Source organism: Pristiophorus japonicus, chromosome 11 (genome assembly GCF_044704955.1).
Source record: "Pristiophorus japonicus isolate sPriJap1 chromosome 11, sPriJap1.hap1, whole genome shotgun sequence".
NCBI lineage: Eukaryota > Metazoa > Chordata > Chondrichthyes > Pristiophoridae > Pristiophorus > Pristiophorus japonicus.
This window is the reverse complement of record NC_091987.1, coordinates 84,892,303-84,911,250: the sequence shown is the minus strand read 5'-3', so window position 1 is coordinate 84,911,250 and position 18,948 is coordinate 84,892,303. Positions and strand designations below refer to the sequence as shown.

General features: G+C 45.1%; 2 protein-coding genes and 1 long non-coding RNA gene across 4 annotated transcripts in view; 2 read left to right on the top strand and 1 right to left on the bottom strand.

Moving 5' to 3' along the window:
- LOC139276125 (NXPE family member 3-like) overlaps positions 1 to 18,948 on the top strand; it is a 742,865-nt gene that overhangs the window by 544,086 nt on the left and 179,831 nt on the right. The window lies entirely within an intron of this gene.
- Positions 1 to 18,948, top strand: part of LOC139276124 (zinc finger protein 850-like) — a 226,213-nt gene that overhangs the window by 104,450 nt on the left and 102,815 nt on the right. The gene's annotated exons all lie outside the window — the stretch shown is intronic.
- Positions 324 to 18,747, bottom strand: LOC139276133 (uncharacterized). The gene is made up of 2 exons (XR_011595820.1): positions 18,673 to 18,747; positions 324 to 1,091 (listed from the first exon to the last, which is right to left on the bottom strand). It is a non-coding gene; the product is annotated as an uncharacterized lncRNA (long non-coding RNA).

Below are 18,948 nucleotides of genomic sequence, written 5' to 3'. Positions count from 1 at the left end.
AATCAGGAAGGCAAATGGAATGCTGACCTTTATTGCAAGGGGGATGGAGTATAAAAGTAGGCAAGACCACACCTGGAGTACTGCGCACAGTTTTGGTCCGGCCTTGTCTCCATTCCCGTGCTGAGGGAATTGCTACACCAGACAGGAAGGGCAACATTTGGGGACATTGATTCCCCACCAATTCCCATTCCCATTCTTTCTGGTGGATAATGGAGGGGCCACTGTTTGTAATGTGCAAGTCAGTAAGAATTGCCAGCAAGCTCATTCAGTAGCAACTTTGACACTATTGTAGATTTTGAACAAAGATCAATTTAGCATTGTAGTAAAAGTTCATAATTTTATTGCAAACTAAATTTCTGTTGAGAGTCGCTGAATTAAGGGGAAAGATAACACACAGCGTTTCTTAAATGGACATTGCAACCCCAAGAACACAATCAGCAATATATCCAGAATATTAAAGTCCAGCCCAGTTATAGGGTTATCATCATCAGAAACAAACCCCAACTGTCAGAATGAACATGATTCAGTCGGGATGTGATTAACAGCAGCAATAACAGCAGATTCCAACCCCTGCAGTCACTTGTGAACTCGTTGGTGTCTCAGCCGGAAGAAGACCAAGTGAATCCCCTCCCACACTCTGAGCAGGTGAACGGCCTCTCCCCAGTGTGATTGTGTCGATGAATTTCCAGCGCAGACGGTGATCTGAGTACCTTCCTACAGTCACCACATTCCCACGGTTTGTAAATGGTGGGGTTATCCGTGTGACTCTCCATGGTGGGACGATCAGTTGAAGCCTCGTCCACACACACAACACGTTTTTGTGCGATGTTTTTTCAGGCTGTGTAACTGATTAAAGCTCTTTCCACAGGCAGTGCACTGGAACACTCTCACTCGGGTGTGTGTGTGTCTCGGTGCTTTTCCAGTTACAGTGACGTTTGAAATCTTTTCCCACAGGCAGAACAAATAAATATTTCTCCTTCCACTTTCAAAGGCCGATGATATTCAGGTCCTGATGAAACGATTGACTCCGTCAGATCTTGACGTGATGTTTGGTTTGTGTTTCCTGTCTGAAAATCTCCCCTTCTAATACACTGTAAAAGGAACCAACAAAACTCATCACTGTAAGCACAAGACAGAAATTCAGAATAGACAAACTGTAAGGGATAAATTGCAAGAGTTGCAAATAGGTGGTCAGAATTATGCTGAAGGTAGTGAACTTGTCTGTATTAGGATTGCCTATGTATGTAACACTTGCTTATGTAGGTATAGCACAAATGTATAACGCATTAAACTGAATCCGTAACCTCTAATACTTAAACAGCAAACTCAGCAGTTGTTGATCAGAAGTCTCTGAGGAAGAGATAAGGAAGCCAGTTTAGGCGTCTATTATACTGTGGCAAAGTGCAAGTCATGGAACAACACCATAGAAGATGGGAATTGCATATACTACTCAGAGACAGTTTGATAAGAGTCGACAAATCAATGTAACTTTGCTGACAGAATTAGACCTATCGAGGATTTTGTAGGAGGGTGCTCCTCTCCAAAACCTGTATAAATTGTACTTGAAACCTCTTGTATTTCGCAGGTTTTAGGCTGAACCTTCCCGTGCATTGCTTGTAATAAAACCGGTAAACCTGAGGTTTCGTTTGTTTACTTCCGTGGTTTATATACAGTGGGAGCTCGGCGAGGTGTCGATTAACTATATCAGTTAATCCACCTTGAGGGAAAGAAGCCTCCTTTTACCCCAACTGACGGGCAGGTGTCGATTAACTATATCAGTTAGTCCACCTTAGAAGGAGAGAAGCCTCCTTTGTACCCCTACATTTGGCGTAGTCGGCAGGATATAGACCCTCTGACCTGGATGATGTGACAGCTGAATGGCAGTGAGTATGATTGTGTATCACCTGCAGCTGTAGCATTGACGGGGAAGGAGGTAATCTGTATAAAGAATTCGAAGGCGCAATCTGTAGAACAAGTTATAGCGAACCACAGAAGGACAAAAACCAAGGTCGGGAATAGGTGTATTGCCTGAAAAAGAAGGAATACAACCTAAGGGGGAGAGGACCCCAGCGATCGTTAGAGGAAAAATAAGGTGAATGTCCCGAAGCGTGACATGGTAATAACACGGAGAAGCCGGTATTGATCGTGCAAACAAAGAAGGAATACAACCTAAAAAGTGGGGTGGGACCCCAGGATCCTAGGAAAACTGGCCACTGGGATAAAATGCTAACTGAGTAAAATGGAAAATTAATAAAAGAAAAGAAAAAACACATTGAATTTACAAAGGACAGCGTCTTTTTATCAAAAGATAAAAATATGACCTTGAAAGCTGCAGCTGCTGGAAAGCGAAAGAAAGATGTTTAGGAAAATGGACTGGAGGAAGATCATCAAAATACAAAACCTAATTTGAAGAAAGGAGATTTAAATTGGCTGTGAAAAAGATATTGGTTTAAATACAAAAACTTACGAGTTAAACCCGACACAGAAGTTTTATGCCAAGAAAGAGAAACAAAGATGTTTAACTATGGACTAGAGGAAGGTCATCAAAAAATTACGTTCAGATTCAAAAGGAAAAAAAAAATCTAAGTTATGCAAATTCAGCAAAGGAAGGAAAAAAACTGGGAATGAAAGAATTCTTAAAAAAGATGGAACCAGCACGGAAGTTTAGATTTTGTGCCGAGAGAAATAAAACACAAGATTTGCTCAGTGAAATGCTGGAATGTATATAGCTTGTGTGAAAATTGGATTTCAGTAAACAAAATAGCTATTAAAAATGTCTAATCTCATTTTAAATCAATGAAAAAATCTTTGATAGGTATTTGAATTGGAAGTTTGGAGAAATTGGAGTTTACTCTAAAATGCTGTCTTTCCCGATGAGATGGTTTTATTATGACAACTTTACGAATGATTTCTGCTGTTTTAACGGATTCCTGAAAGCGCAAAGACTTGGGGAAAATTTTTTGGATGATTATGCAAAATCACGTAATGACGTCAGGGCTTCTTACAAACCTGTAAAGGAGTTAACCCTTTCCATTGACAGCTGTTTTATACTGGATATTATTAATTTGGATTTCTTAATAAAAGAAAAACTCATCTGACAGACAGAGGAAATGGTGGGATAGTCAGAATAAAAATAAAATGAAGAAAGCCTATGTAATAATACTCCCCTGCTACAGAGGACAGATAGATACTGAAACAAAACAAATTCAAGAGTTAGAAGCTAAGATCAATAAGCTGGAAGAGATAAAGACAGGACCAGATGGATAGTGCAGTGCACAGCCATTGCACCATCACCTATGGTAATAGAGCCAATGTACCCCACGGTGGATAAGTGTAGTCCACAAACATAACCTAACAGTAAAGCAGACCGGAGTAAAGTGGCCCCCGGCACATGATAATGGCTATTTATCAGTGGCACCGATACGCACTACCACCATTCCCACCAACGGACATAGAGCAGCTCACATTACCATACAGGTGGTACCCCTCAATCCACTGGAGACACAAATTCTATTGAATAAGTTACCAACCCCGAAAGCAAAATAGTAGAAATACAGAATTCTGACAAAAGATTAGAGTAGAATACAGTGACTCAAAAGGCAGGTGAAAGGGTAGGGGAGGACAGGGAACAAAAGTGAATTGAATACAAAAACCACTCTGGGGCTTGATGACCCCAACAAAAATGATGCAGCATTCTTGAAAATGTTTAAAGATGGACTAGGAGAGGCACATCAAAAGATAATTGTTAGGATTTAAGATAGGAGATGATTACGATGAAACTTTGGAATAGGCAGAACATGAAGAAGAGTTAAAGTCAAAACAAAGGGAGAAGGTAGCAGCAGAGATGAAGGGGGAGGAGACACCCCCGCGCAGCTCGCTAGCTGCAATAAGGGAAGAGGCGCAGGAAGGCGAGGCCCACTCTAGGCAAAGAAGGGAGCACCCTTTTGCAGTATGTGGATGATATCCTTATTGCCTCCAGCACAGAACAACACGTATTAGCTGCAACTACAATGCTAGGAGCTGTAGAGAGTGCAGGATTAAAAATAAATCCTAGGAAGGTGCAGGTGGGAAGGAGTGAAGTAACATATCTAGGATACATAATATCACAAGGGAAGAGACAGATGCCCAAGGACAGAAAGGAAGCAATTCAATCAATGCCCACGTCAGGAACCGCGAAAGTGGTCAGGCAGGTACTAGGGCTATTCAACTACTGCAGAAAGATCAGGAAATTGTGGTTGTAAGTTTAAAACAAGCTCTCACAAGTGCTCCAGCCTGGGATTATCCGACCAGAATAGGCCCTTCCACATCTATACCCACCACAGTAAGGATCATTACATGGGGACAGGCATAGGCCAGTGGCATAGTAATGTCGGGACACATACCCAGCATACCTTAGTAGAATTGCTTAACACAGGAAGGCTAAAACTGGTATCCGACGCACGAAGGACAAGGTGGGAAGCATGCTTTTACCCTCCCAACGGGACGGTAACAATAAAAGACAACTGTAACAACCCTGCAGGATGGATCATTACGCAGGGGAAGGAGCAGCAGTGTAGCCCGACAGGAGAAGACGAGGGAAGTAGTCAGGCTTGAGGAGGCAGACATGGATCTATATGTAGATGGGTCTCGGCACTATGTGGGACTCCACGGATGGGCCGTGGTAGATAGCAGCAAACAGGTCAAAAGTGAAGGACGGTTTGAAGGGGGTCAATCAGCTCAAGTGGCTGAATTAGTGACTCTCACTGAAGCTCTGAGGCTGGCTCGGGGAAACGGAGTAAACATCTATACAGACACTCGATATGCTTTTGGAGTAGTGCATGATTATATGATAGCCTGGAGCAGACGGGGATACATGATCTCAGGAGGAGGGCCGATTGTTAAACACTTAGTGGACGTCTCCCTCCTATCCAAAGAGTGTGCGATCAACATCAACAGGGGAATGAATGGGCAGATGAAGCAGCCAAGTGAGTGGCAGAGACAGGTACACTGGCCGGGGAAGCCCAAGTCGGAGCATGTACAATCAGGCCTGAGGAAGTAAACATGCTTAAGGCACAGGGAGAAGCCACTCCACAGGAAACGGAGGGGTGGAAGCAGAGGGGCCCCAACAAGAGACCGACAGGATATGGAAGAAATAATGGGAATGTGGTGGCCCCGGAATGCATCCAGGGGAGACTATTAAATTTATACCACGGGTAAGTCCATATAGGTAGAACCAACATGATAAGCTCGATGTCCAGATGCCGGTGGTGGAAGGAAATGGGTAGAGAGATAGAGGACCACAGTAGAAGGTGCGTGATATGCATAGACCTGTCAGCCAGATATCGGTAGTGGGTAAAATGATGGAATCAATTATTAAGGATGTCATAGCAGTGCATTTGGAAAGAGGCGACATGATAGGTCCAAGTCAGCATGGATTTGTGAAAGGGAAATCATGCTTAACAAATCTTCTGGAATTTTTTGAGGATGTTCCCAGTAGAGTGGACAAGTGGGAACCAGTTGATGTGGTATATTTGGACTTTCAGAAGGCTTTCGACAAGGTCCCACACAAGAGATTAATGTGCAAAGTTAAAGCACATGGGATTGGGGGTAGTGTGCTGACGTGGATTGAGAACTGGTTGGCAGACAGGAAGCAAAGAGTAGGAGTAAATGGGTACTTTTCAGAATGGCAGGCAGTGACTAGTGGGGTACCGCAAGGTTCTGTGCTGGGGCCCCAGCTGTTTACATTGTACATTAATGATTTAGACGAGGGGATTAAATGTAGTATCTCCAAATTTGTGGATGACACTAAGTTGGGTGGCAGTGTGAGCTGCGAGGAGGATGCTATGAGGCTGCAGAGTGACTTGGATAGGTTAGGTGAGTGGGCAAATGCATGGCAGATGAAGTATAATGTGGATAAATGTGAGGTTATCCACTTTGGTGGTAAAAACAGAAAGACAGACTATTATCTGAATGGTGACAGATTAGGAAAAGGGGAGGTGCAACGAGACCTGGGTGTCATGGTACATCAGTCATTGAAGGTTGGCATGCAGGTACAGCAGGCAGTTAAGAAAGCAAATGGCATGTTGGCCTTCATAGCGAGGGGATTTGAGTACAGGGGCAGGGAGATATTACTACAGTTGTACAGGGCCTTGGTGAGGCCACACCTGGAGTATCGTGTACAGTTTTGGTCTCCTAACTTGAGGAAGGACATTCTTGCTATTGAGGGAGTGCAGCGATGGTTCATCAGACTGATTCCCGGGATGGCGGGACTGACAGATCAAGAAAGACTGGATCAACTGGGCTTGTATTTACTGGAGTTCAGAAGAATGAGAGGGGATCTCATAGAAACGTTTAAAATTCTGACGGGTTTAAACAGGTTAGATGCAGGAAGAATGTTCCCAATGTTGGGGAAGTCCAGAACCAGGGGTCACAGTCTAAGGAGAAGGGGTAAGCCATTTAGGACCGAGATGAGGAGAAACTTCTTCACCCAGAGAGTGGTGAACCTGTGGAATTCTCTACCACAGAAAGTTCACTAAATATATTCAAAAAGGAGTTAGATGTAGTCCTTACTACTCGGGGGATCAAGGGGTATGGCGAGAAAGCAGGAATGGGATACTGAAGTTGCATGTTCAGTCATGAACTCATTGAATGGTGGTGCAGGCTCGAAGGGCCGAATGGCCTACTCCTGCACCTATTTTCTATGTTTCTATGTTTCTAAAATACAACCCGGGGGGAAAGTAAAGGTCAGAATGGGACATCAGCCCCGATCGAAAGGACCCTGGGAAAACTTGCAGATAGATTTAACTGGACCGTTACCCAGCAACAAAGGGAAGACATACTGCCTAGAAGTAATAGACCAGTTTACGAAGTGGGTAGAGGCTTTCACCACGAGAAATTGTTCATCAGAAATCGTGGCCAGCATCCTAGCAGAAGAAATAATGTAGACTTAAATTAAGGTAGACACTTCACATGGAAGATAATGAAACAGGATTGCGCTTTACTAGGGATCAGGCACAAATATCCCATATCAAAGAGACTGGAAAGGGCTGAGTAGACAGGATACCCGATGAAGCTCAAGGCAACCCCTAGTTGGACGCAGGACTGACACCCTTTGAACTAATAGAGACAGGATACGGAAATTTGTAATGGAACTCTCTAAACAGTTACATGATTTAAAGACACAGGCTAGAGATTAGCAAATCAAGGACTTAGAGAACGACATGAAGGACCCGAAAGTCCAGCACCCCAAATAGGCAGTCAGGTGATTACCCCAGAGGGGTCCAGGCTGGCACCCAAATGGACCGCACCCTATCAGGTAATAATGGTAAGTTATGGTAGTTAGAAGGGGTATCGTCAAATGGAAACACTGGACCCAGTTAAAAAAGCATGGTCACTAACTAACCGGTGACGACCAGGAAATATTGTTTTTTTGTTGGACTCTAGTGCTCATGGAAACAACGTGGGGTAACGCTGCCTCATATCAAGGACAACAGGCTGAGGGACGGCAAGGCCTGTATTACAGGGACTTGGGTGACATTAGTTTAAAAAGAATCAAAAACACTGATGGTGACGCATGGAGCAACAGCAGACTTAAATAACGGGCATAAAACAACGTAACAAGGAAACGAGACAACATTGGGGATGGGCCAGTAATACGGGACCAATAATTCGTGGGAATAAGACCAGGGTGTGTTTTATCAGGAGGGACAGAGATACTGCACCCGGGGGAAGGGGTTGCAGATTTTACTCAACATCTATGAATGGTGGTGGAGGGATATCTCCCGAGATAGACCCACCAACATGGCCCCACCCACTACTTTAGCAACAGTGAGCACTACCAGGGCCCCGACTATCACACCCCCAGTGCCACAAACGTGTCCAACTATGAACGCTGGAGCAAAAGGGGGATTGATAAGGCAGACCAAGGCTAAGATACACTTTGGGATACGTGGCGGGAGTTACAACGGTAAACACTACAGACCTACACACGATAGATAATCGAGTTAACGCTCCAACACACACCTTACAGGGATTGCTGGAAAGGGATGAGGATAATGAAAAGATACAGGCACAACTGGGTAATGGCGCAGAAAGGGAATTATTACAAGTGGCCCACACATTGTGAGACCACGCCAGAACTATAAATTCGATGAATAGAGCAGAACGGAACTTAAGTAAAACCATACAGACAGAACTAGTATGTACAGCGTATGGAATACAACACAACCTAGAGCAGCTTCAGAATGGAAAGGTGCCGGATTGGATAACACTTGATGTATTTACCAACTGGACCTTGGACAAAAACATGACTCATGCCTGCGAGGTGCGTAGAAACAGTCATGCTTGGGTCCCAAAGGCCAGGTTGTAATTGGACATTTAAATATAATAGGTTTTGTATTATCTATACCACAGTATGATTTGACAAAGGGAGGTCCTCTATACCAAACAATGTAGGAGAAATAAGAAATCAAACTTGCGTGCGGTACCATGACAAACCCAGAAATGTAACTGAAGAGAACAGGACTAAAAGTCTCAGCATAGATGATTGTTATAAAAATCACCCCCCTAACACAGGATTACTAAATATAAACGGGTTTATTATAACCCCTGAACTAAAGGAGGAAAGATCAATGGGACGATGATGGACATTACTGAGCAGTTTATGTGAAGGCCATCGGGCCACAAGGAAAACCGATACTCGAACTGAAAAAGGAACAAACTCGATTGAATTGGACACCATTCAACAACATAGAGGATACCCAGGCGGGGCAGAAATTCGGCAGAATAGAGAAGATCCCAAGTGGAGGAAAGATAGAAGAAACAGAGGATACCCCAGGCGGGGCATAATTCGAACACTGAGATAATGTTGGGTAAAAAGGACTTATACACGAACTATGCTGGACTAAATGTACTGGTTGTAGTGCAAGGGAACTCATCTTGCTAGTATCATCCTGTAAAAAGGTGTAACCGACGTAAGAGGCAGGCCCTAGCCCGTACTATAGTTAAAATAATGAATAAAAGGAAATCAAACAGTCCGGCAGAAAGGACTTACTTAGTATAACCTTGATGGGAAAACCAACAGGTACATCCTGCAGCTCGGGAAGTAGCGCTACCCAAGCGAATGGACAACCCTGAAAGCTCACCCGTGAGGTATTAATTGGGAAATGGCCTATCTTAGGCATATAGCCAAGGGCCATTAGGGGGGGAATTGTAAGGGATAAATTGTAAGAGTTGCAAATAAGTGGTCAGAATTATGCTGAAGGTAGTGAACTTATCTGTATTAGGAGGGTCTGTATAATTGCTTATGTATGTAACACTTGCTTATGTAGGTATAGCACAAATGTATAACGCATTAAACTGAATCCGTAACCTCTAATACTTAAACAGCAAAATCAGCAGTTGTTGATCAGAAGTCTCTAAGGAAGAGATAAGGAAGCCAGTTTAGGCGTTTATTATACTGTGGCAAAGTGCAAGTCATGGAACAACACCATAGAAGATGGGAATTGCATATACCACTCAGACAGTTTGAGAAGAGTCGACAAATCAATGTAACTTCGCTGATAGAATTAGACCTATCAAGGATTTTGTAGGAGGGCGCTCCTCTCCAAAACCTGTATAAATTGTACTTGAAACCTCTTGTATTTCGCAGGTTTTAGGCTGAACCTTCCCGTGCATTGCTCGTAATAAAACCGGTAAACCTGAGGTTTCGTTTGTTTACTTCCGTGGTTTATATACAGTGGGAGCTGGGCGAGGTGTCGATTAACTATATCAGTTAATCCACCCCGAGGAAGAGAAGCCTCCTTTTATCCCAACTGATGGGCAGGTGTCGATTAACTATATCAGTTAGTCCACATTGAAGGAGAGAAGCCTCCTTTGTACCCCTACACAAACCTAGTTTCCATGGAACATTCTTTCCTCTCTTGTTCTTACAAAGCTGTAAATCCCTGTCCCACACATTGTCCCTCCTGCTGTGCTGAAATCCAAACCCATTGGACGTCTCTCGACTGTTTCTCCTCCCAGTTTTCACCACCAATTCTGGCTGGGTTCAGTTCTGCACTGACTGGTTCCCCTCCCTCTCCTCCCCTGAAGGTGCTGACTCTGGCTGGGTTCAGTTCTACACTCACTGGTTCCCCTCCCCTGAAGGTGCTGACTCTGGCTGGATTCAGTTCTACACTCACTGGTTCCCCTCCCTCTACTCCCCTGAATAAGCTGGATCTGGCTGAGTTCAAGTCCGCACTCAATGGTTCCCCTCCCTCTCCTCCCCTTTAGGTGCTGACTCTGGCTGGGTTCAGTTCTACACTCACTTGTTCCCCTCCCTCTTCTCCCCTGAAGGTGCTGACTCTGGCTGGATTCAGTTCGACACTCACTGGTTCCCCTCCCTCTCCCTCCCCTGATCATGCTGACTTTTGCTGGGTTTAATTCTACAATCATTGGTTTCCTCTCCCTCTCTCCTCCTCTGAAGCACTGGCTATCTTCAATCTGGTCCTGTGTAATGAGACAGGATTAATAAACAATCTCCGAGTAAAGGATCCCCTTGGAATGAGTGAGCAAAGCATGATTGAATTTCAAATTCAGATGGAGAGCGAGAAAGTTGGATCTCAAACCAGTGTACGAAGCTTAAATAAAGGAGATTACAAAGGTATGAGGGCAGAGTTGGCTAAAGTGGACTGGGAAAATAGATTAAAGTGTAAGACGGTTGATGAACAGTGGTGTACATTTAAGGAAATATTTCACAACTCTCAAGAAAAATATATTCCAGTGAGGAGGAAAGGGTGTAAAAGAAAAGATAGCCATCCGTGGCTAACTAAAGAAATAAAGGATGGTATCCAATTAAAAACAAGGGCATACAAAGTGGCCCAAACTACTGGGAGGACAGAAGATTGGGAAGCTTTTAAAAGCCAGCAAAGAATGACAAAAAATGATTAAGAAAGGGAAGATATGTTATGAAAGTAAACTAACACGAAATAGAAAAACAGATAGCAAGAGTTTCTACAGGTATATAAAAAGGAAAAGTGTGGCTAAAGTAAATGTTGGTCCATTAGAGGATGAAACCAGGGAATCAGTGATGGGGAACATGGAGATAAACAAATATTTTGCATCAGTCTTTACGGTAGACGACTAAAACGATCCCAACAGTGGATAGTCAAGGGGCTATAGGGGGGGGAAGGAACATACCACAATCACAATCACTCACTGGTTCCCCTCCCTCTCCTCCCCTGAAGGAACAGTGTGGATGGAGCTTCACTCTGTATCTAACCTGTGCTGCACCTGCCCTGGGAGTGTTTGATGGGACAGTGTAGATGGAGCTTTACTTTGTATCTAGCTCTTGCTGTATCTGCATGGGAATGTTCGAACGGACAGTGCAGAGGGAACTTTGCTCTGTATTTATCCTCTGCTGTACCTGCCCTGGGAGTGTTTGGTGGGACAGTGTAGAGAGCGCTTTGCTCGGTATCTAACCCGTGCTGTACCTGCCCTGGGAATGCTTGCGAGGACAATGTAGAGGGATCTTTGCTTTGTATTTAACGCGAGCTGTCCCATCCTGGGAGTGTTTAATGGGACAGTAGATGGAGCTTTACTTTGTATCTAACTCTTGCTGTATCTGCCTGGGAATGTTGGATAGGACAGAGCAGAGGGAGCTTTACTCCGTATGTAATCCATGTAGGACCGGCCCATGAAATGTTTCATGGGACAGTGTAGAAGGAGCTTTACTCTTTACCTAACCCATGCTGTACCTGCACTGGGAATAGTTGAAGGGCCAGGGTAGAGGGACCTTTATGCCATATCTGTACCTAAACCATGCTGTATTTGATGGTAATTGCAGAGCAAGCTTTGCTCTATATCTAAACTGCTGCACCGACCCATGGAGTAATTGATGGGAAGGTATAAAGGGAGCTTTACTCTGTATCTAACCCTTGCTGTACCTGCCCTGGAAGTGCCTAATGAGTGAGTGTAGAACATAAGCACAAACAAACATAAGAAATAGGAGCAGAAATAGGCCCATTGAGCCCTGCTCCGCCACCCAACACGATCATGGCTGATCCGATCATGGACTCGGGTCCACTTCCCTGCCCGCTCCCATAACCCTTTATTCCCTTAGCGGTTAAGAAACTGTCTATCTCTGTCTTAAATTTATTCAGTGACCCAGCTTCCACAGCTCTCTGAGGCAGCGAATGCCACAGGTTTACAACCCTCAGAAGAAATTCCTCCTCAGCTCAGTTTTAAATGGGTGGCCCCTTATTCTAAGATTATGCCCCCTTGTTCTACTCTCCCCCATCAGTGGAAGCAGCCTCTCTGCATCCACTTTGTCAAGCCCCCTCATAATCATATGTTTTGATAAAATCACCTCTTATTCTTCTGAATTCCAATGAGTAGAGGCCCAACCTACTCAACCTTTCCTCATAAGTCACCCCCCTCATCTCTGGAATCAACCTAGTGAACCTTCTCTGAACTGCCTCCAAAGCAAGTATATCCTTTCATAAATATGGAAACCAAAACTGTGTGCAGTATTCTAGGTGTGGCCTCACCAATACCCTGTATAACTGTAGCAAGACTTCCCTGCTTTTATACTCCATCCCTTTGCAATAAAGGCCAATATTCCATTGGCCTTCCTGATCACTTGCTGTACCTGCATAATAACCTTTTGTGTTTCATGCACCAGGACCCCCAGTAGGTAACCTTTATCATTGTTGTTGCCAAATTAAGATAATCCAAGGGTTAAGTCATGGCAGGAGAGCTCGGACACGTGTCATGCTCCTCCTGTGCTGTGTGGGAACTCAGGGACGCTTCCAGTGTCCCTGATGACTACATGTGCGGGAAGTGCGTCCTGCTGCAGCTCATGATAGACTGCATTGCTGCATTGCATCACTGGAGCTGCGGGTGGATTCACTCTGGAGCATGCGCGATGCTGAGGATGTTGTGAATAGCACGTTTAATGAGTTGGTCTTACACAGACAGATAGTGAATGGATGACCAACAGGAAGAACAGTGGAAGGAAGGTAGTGCAGAGGTCCCCTGCGGTCATCCCCCTCCAAAACAGATACAACGCTTTGGATATTGTTGGGGGGGGGGGGGGGGGGGAATGACTCATCAGGGCAGGGCAGCAGCAGCCAAGTCCATGGCACCATGGGTGGCTCTGCTGCACAGGAGGGCAGGAAAAAGTGTGGGAGAGGTATAGTGATAGGGGATTCTATTGCAAGGGCAATAGATAGACGTTTCTGCAGCCGCAATCGAGACTCCAGGATGGTATGTTGCCTCCCTGGTGCAAGGTTCAAGGATGTCTCAGAGCAGTTGCAGGACATTTTGCACCAGCTGTCGTGGTGCATATAGGTACCAACGATATAGGTAAAAAACGGGATGAGGTCCTACAAGCTGAATTTAGGGAGCTAGGAGTTCAATTAAAAAGTAGGACCTCAAAAGGTATTAATCTCAGGATTGCTCCCAGTGCCATGCGCTAGTCAGAGTAGGAATCGCAGGATAGCTCAGATGAATATGTGGCTTGAGCAGTCATGCAGAAGGGAGGGATTCAAATTCCTGGGACATTGGAACCGGTTTTAGGGGAGGTGGGACCAGTACAAACCGGACGGTCTGCACCTGGGCAGGACCAAAACCAATGTACTAGGGGAGTGTTTGCTACTGCTGTTGGGGAAGGGTTAAACTAATATGGCAGGAGGATGGGAACCTATGCAGGGAGACAGAGGGGAGTAAAATGGGGGCAGAAGCAAAAGATAGAATGAAGAAAAGTAAAAGTGGAGGGCAGAGAAACCCAAGGTAAAAATCAAAAAGGGCCACATTGCAGCAAAATTCTAAAAGGGCAAAGTGTGTTAAAAAGACAAACCTGAAGGCTCTGCGCCTCAATGCGAGGAGTATTCGTAATAAGGTGGACGAATTAACTGCACAGGCAGCAATTAATGAATATGATATAATTGGCACCACAGATACATGGCTCCAGGGTGACCAAGACTGGGAACTCAACATCCAGGGGTATTCAACATTCAGGAAGGATAAACAGAAAGGAAAAGGAAGTGGGGTAGCGTTGCTGGTTAAAGAGGAAATTAACGCAATAGTAAGGAAGGACATTAGCTTGGATGATGTGGAATCGGTATGGGTGGAGTTGCGGAATACCAAAGGGCAGAAAACACTAGTGGGAGTTGTGTACAGACCACCAAACAGTAGTAGTGAGGGTGGGGACAGCATCAAACAAGAAATTAGGGATGCATGCAATAAAGGTACAGCAGTCATCATGGGCGACTTTAATCTGCATATAGATTGGGCTAACCAAACTGGTAGCAATACAGTGGAGGAGGATTTCCTGGAGTGTATTAGGGATGGTTTTCTGGACCAATATGTCGAGGAACCAACTAGAGGGTTGGCCATCCTAGACTGGGTGATGTGTAATGAGAAAGGACTAATTAGCAATCTTGTTGTGCGAGGCCCCTTGGGGAAGAGTGACCATAATATGGTAGAATTCTTTATTAAGATGGAGAGTTACACAGTTAATTCAGAGACTAGGGTCCTGAACGTAAGGATAGGGAACTTCGATGGTATGAGACGTTAATTGGCTACAATAGACTGGCAAATGATACTTAAAGGGTTGACAGTGGATAGGCAATGGAAAACATTTAAAGATCACATGACTGAACTTCAACAATTGTACATCCCTATCTGGAGTAAAAATAAAATGAGGAAGGTGGCTCAGCAAGGGAAATTAAGGATAGTGTTAAATCCAAGGAAGAGGCATATAAATTGGCCAGAAAAAGCAGTAAGGCTGAGGACTGGGAGAAATTTAGAATTCAGCAGAGGAAGACAAAGGGTTTAATTCGGAGGGGGAAAATAGAGTATGAGAGGAAGCTTGCCGGGAACATAAAAACTGACTGCAAAAGCTTCCATAGATTTGTGAAGAGGAAAAGGTTAGTGAAGACAAATGTAGGTCCCTTGCAGTCAGATTCAGGCAAATCTATAATGGGGAACAAAGAAATGGCAGACCAGTTGAACAAATATTTTGGTTCTGTCTTCACAAAGGAAGACACAAATAACCTTCCGGAAGTACTAGGGGACCGACGGTCTAGTGAGAAGGAGGAACCGATAGATATCCTTATTAGATGGGAAATTGTGTGAGGGAAATTGATGGGATTGAAGGCCGATAAATCCCCGGGGCCTGATAGTCTGCATCCAAGAGTACTTAAGGAAGTGGTCCTAGAAATAGTGGATGCATTGGTGATCATTTTCCAACAGTCTATCGACTCTGGATCAGTTCCTATGGACTGGAGGGTAGCTAATGTAACACCACTTTTAAAAAAAGGAGGGAGAGAAAACAGGTAATTATAGACCGGTTAGCCTGACATCAGTAGTGGGAAAAATGTTGGAATCAATTATTAAAGATGAAATAACAGCGCATTTGGAAAACACTGACAGGATCAGTCCAAGTCAACATGGATTTATGAAAGGGAAATCATGCTTGACAAATCTTCTAGAATTTTTTTGAGGATGTAACTGGTAGAGTGGACAAGGGAGAACCAGTGGATGTGGTGTATTTGGACTTTCAAAAGGCTTTTTACAAGGTCCCACACAAGAGATTGGTGTGCAAAATTAAAGCACATGGTCTTGGAGGTAATGTACTGACGTGGATAGGGAACTGGTTGGCAGACAGGAAGCAGAGTCGGGATAAACAGGTCCTTTTCAGAATGGCAGGCAGTGACTCGTGTGGTGCCGCAGGGTTCAGGTCTGAAGTTAGTTGACAAAAAATCCAGGGAGGAAATGAGGAGAAACATTTTTACACAGCGAGTTATGGTGATCTGGAGTACACTGCCTGAAAGGGCGGTGGAAGCAGATTCAGTAGTAACTTTCAAATGGGAATTGGATAAATAGTTGACTAGGAGACATTCACAGGGCTCTGGGGAAAGAGCAGAGGAGTGAGACTAATGGGACAGCTCTTTCAAAGAGCCAGCACAGGCACGATGGGCCGAATGGCCTCCAGTGCTGTGTGTTTCTATGATTCTAGGTGCTGACAGCAGAGTCAGGGCTCTTCTACAATTAGGATTAAATGTGAATTTTAAAATAAATTCTTAGCTGGACCAACTGTTTTAACTTCACTTCATAATGGTTGCAGCTGATGCAAAGCTGAAGTGGAGTCAAACTCTCTCCTGGCCCACGGTCAATGGAAACTATTGGTCTTCAGAGTTACTCTGCACATCTCCCCTCGCCATCAATCTCAAACTGCTTTGCATCAACACAGAGTATGTGACATGACTGTCCCAATCACACTGAGCCGGGACATACTGAGTTAAGACAGGCAGAATCAGCTGAACTATGCACAGAAGTACTGAGCTTTCTATACTTCAACAGCATTAGATTCACAGTAAGATTCCTGCCCTCCTCCAGCTCACAAGATATCCTGAAGTTTAAATAAGATGCAAAGTCAGGCAACACCATGTTTCCTATTGGGAAGGAGAGCAGGGGAGTTCACCTCAGTGTCCTGGGTCAATATTTATCCTTCAACCAACATCACTAAAACAGACAAGCTGGTTATTGTCACATTGCTGTTTGCGGGAGCTTGCTGTGCGCAAATTGGCTGCTGCGTTTCCTACTTTATAACACTGACTACGCTTCAAAAGTACTTCATTGGCTGTAACGCACTTTGGGACGCCCTGAGCTCGTGAAAGGCGCTATATAAATGCAAGTCTTTCTTTCTTTCTACGGGATTAACACACGCCGTTATTGCAGCATGACATGTCCTCTGCTAGAAACTGTCAGACAAAGTCAGCAACAGTGTGTGACTGAGATAGTCCTGATACAGCATCATTTCCTGTCGTTGCTGATTCAATCATTTCTTACCCATACTCCAGCTATGAGCAGATTCTTCACACTACAAGTCTAATTTAAGCACATACATACACACCTTACAATAGAGGACAGCCCCCTCAAAAAAACAGAAGATCCCATGCACAGATCGTCTTTAACCCATGACTAAGATTACCCACCATTTTATTATGGGGATTATTTGCATCCTTCCTCTGCCTCACCATTCCCCCTCCTCATCCCACCCCCCTTCCTCTCCCCATCCTCATCCCATCCCCCTTACTCTCCCCCCTTCCCATCCCATCCCCCTCCTCAATGCACATTGGGCCCATACTCTCTGGAGTTAAGAAGAAAGAGAGGTGATCTCATTGAAACACAAGATTCTGAGGGGGACTGACAGGGTAGATGCTGAGAGGTTGTTTCCCCTTTCTGGAGAGTCCAAAACTAGGGGACATAGTCTCAGGATAAGCGGTCGGCCATTTAAGACCGAGATGAGGAGGAATTTCTTCGCTGAGAGGGATGTGAATCTTTGGAATGCTCTAACCCAAAGGGTTATGGATGCTGAGCCTCTGAGTATATTTCAGGCTGAGATCGATAGATTTTTGGACTCTGGGGGAATCAAGGGATATGGGGATTGGGCGGGAAAGTAGAGTTAAGGTCGAAGATTAACCATGATCTTATTGAACGGGGGAGCAGGCTCGAATGGTAAAGGGGAGGGGAACCCTGATAATAAAGGATGATAATAAAGAACCTAGTTTCCCCTCAATTCCATCTATGCTATTCGCCTCAACAACTCCATGCGGCAGCGAATCTCACATTCTCAACACTCTCTGGGTAAAGAAGTCATTCTCTTAAAACTGTGCCTTCATATAGTGACAGGAGGGAGATAATTGCACCAAGACCTGCCCCCAACTCCTCCTGTCTATTTTTCTGTATTACCAATTTGGTTTTACGATTCAGAAGGTTATAGGTTTAAGTCCTGCTCCACAACCTGGAGCACAAAATCTAGGCTGACACACCAATGCAGTGCTGAGGGAGCGCTGCACTGTCGGAGGTGCCGTCTTTCGGATGAAATCTTAAACCGAGCCCCCCGTCTACCCCCTCAGGTGGATGTAAAAGATCTCACGGCACTATTTTGAAGAGCAGGGGAAGTTATCCACAATACCCTGGCCAATATTTATTCCTCAACCAACATCAACAAAAACATATTATTTGGTCGCTAACACATTGCTGCTTGTGGGAGCTTGCCGTGTGCAGATTGACGGCCACGTTTCCTACATTACAACCACAAGTACACTTCAAAAGTAGTTCCAGATCACAACAACTCGCTGTGTTTATAAAAAAAAAAGTTGCATTTCACCCCGCTTCTTAAATCGGTGTCAACACTGAGCCACGTGAGGAGATATTAAGACAGGTGACCAAAAGCTGGTAAAAGAGGCAGGTTTTAAGGAGCGCTTTAAAGGAGAGGGGTAGAGAGGCGGAGAGGTTTAGGGAGAGAATCCAGAGCTCAGGGCCCAGGCAGCTGAAGGCACGGCTGCGGTTTGTGAATTTAAAAATGATCCGCTATATGGTGCCCACTCCAAATAACAGACTTGGCAGGTCCGGAATTAGGTGCATTACCTTCCAATAGATGAAACATTTGATCTGTGCCCTCTGCAGCACATCCTGTACCCAGCAGCCAGGCCTGTGGCTCACTCACTGGGCAGCAGACCCTGTCATTGCAAACACTATTTCAATGTGTTTCCCCTCTGTAACAATCCACAACAACATTCAACACATTATATATAGTACAGCCTGGAGCAAACACATCCCCCTCCTCCTCAATCCCCCCTCCCCTCATCCCAGCCCTCACCCCCCGGGTATAAAACCAGGCGGCCGCTCCCACCGGCTCCAACTCACCGACACAAGGGCCCAGCGCCGCGTCACTGGCGCCCAGCCCAAACACACTGCCCGAGCTCCGAGTCCCACTGAGGCCCGCGTCAGAAACCCGCCTCCCTCACTCTGAGTGACAGGCGCTCCGGCCAATCCGCTTCCCCCGGGAGAGCCCGGCCCCGGAAACCCGCCCCCTCACTCTGAGTGACAGGAGCTACGGCCAACCCGCTTCACCCGGGAGCTCCTCACTGGGCCGCCCCTGGCCAATCAGCGCCGCCAGGAGGCGGGGTTTGCGGCCATGAT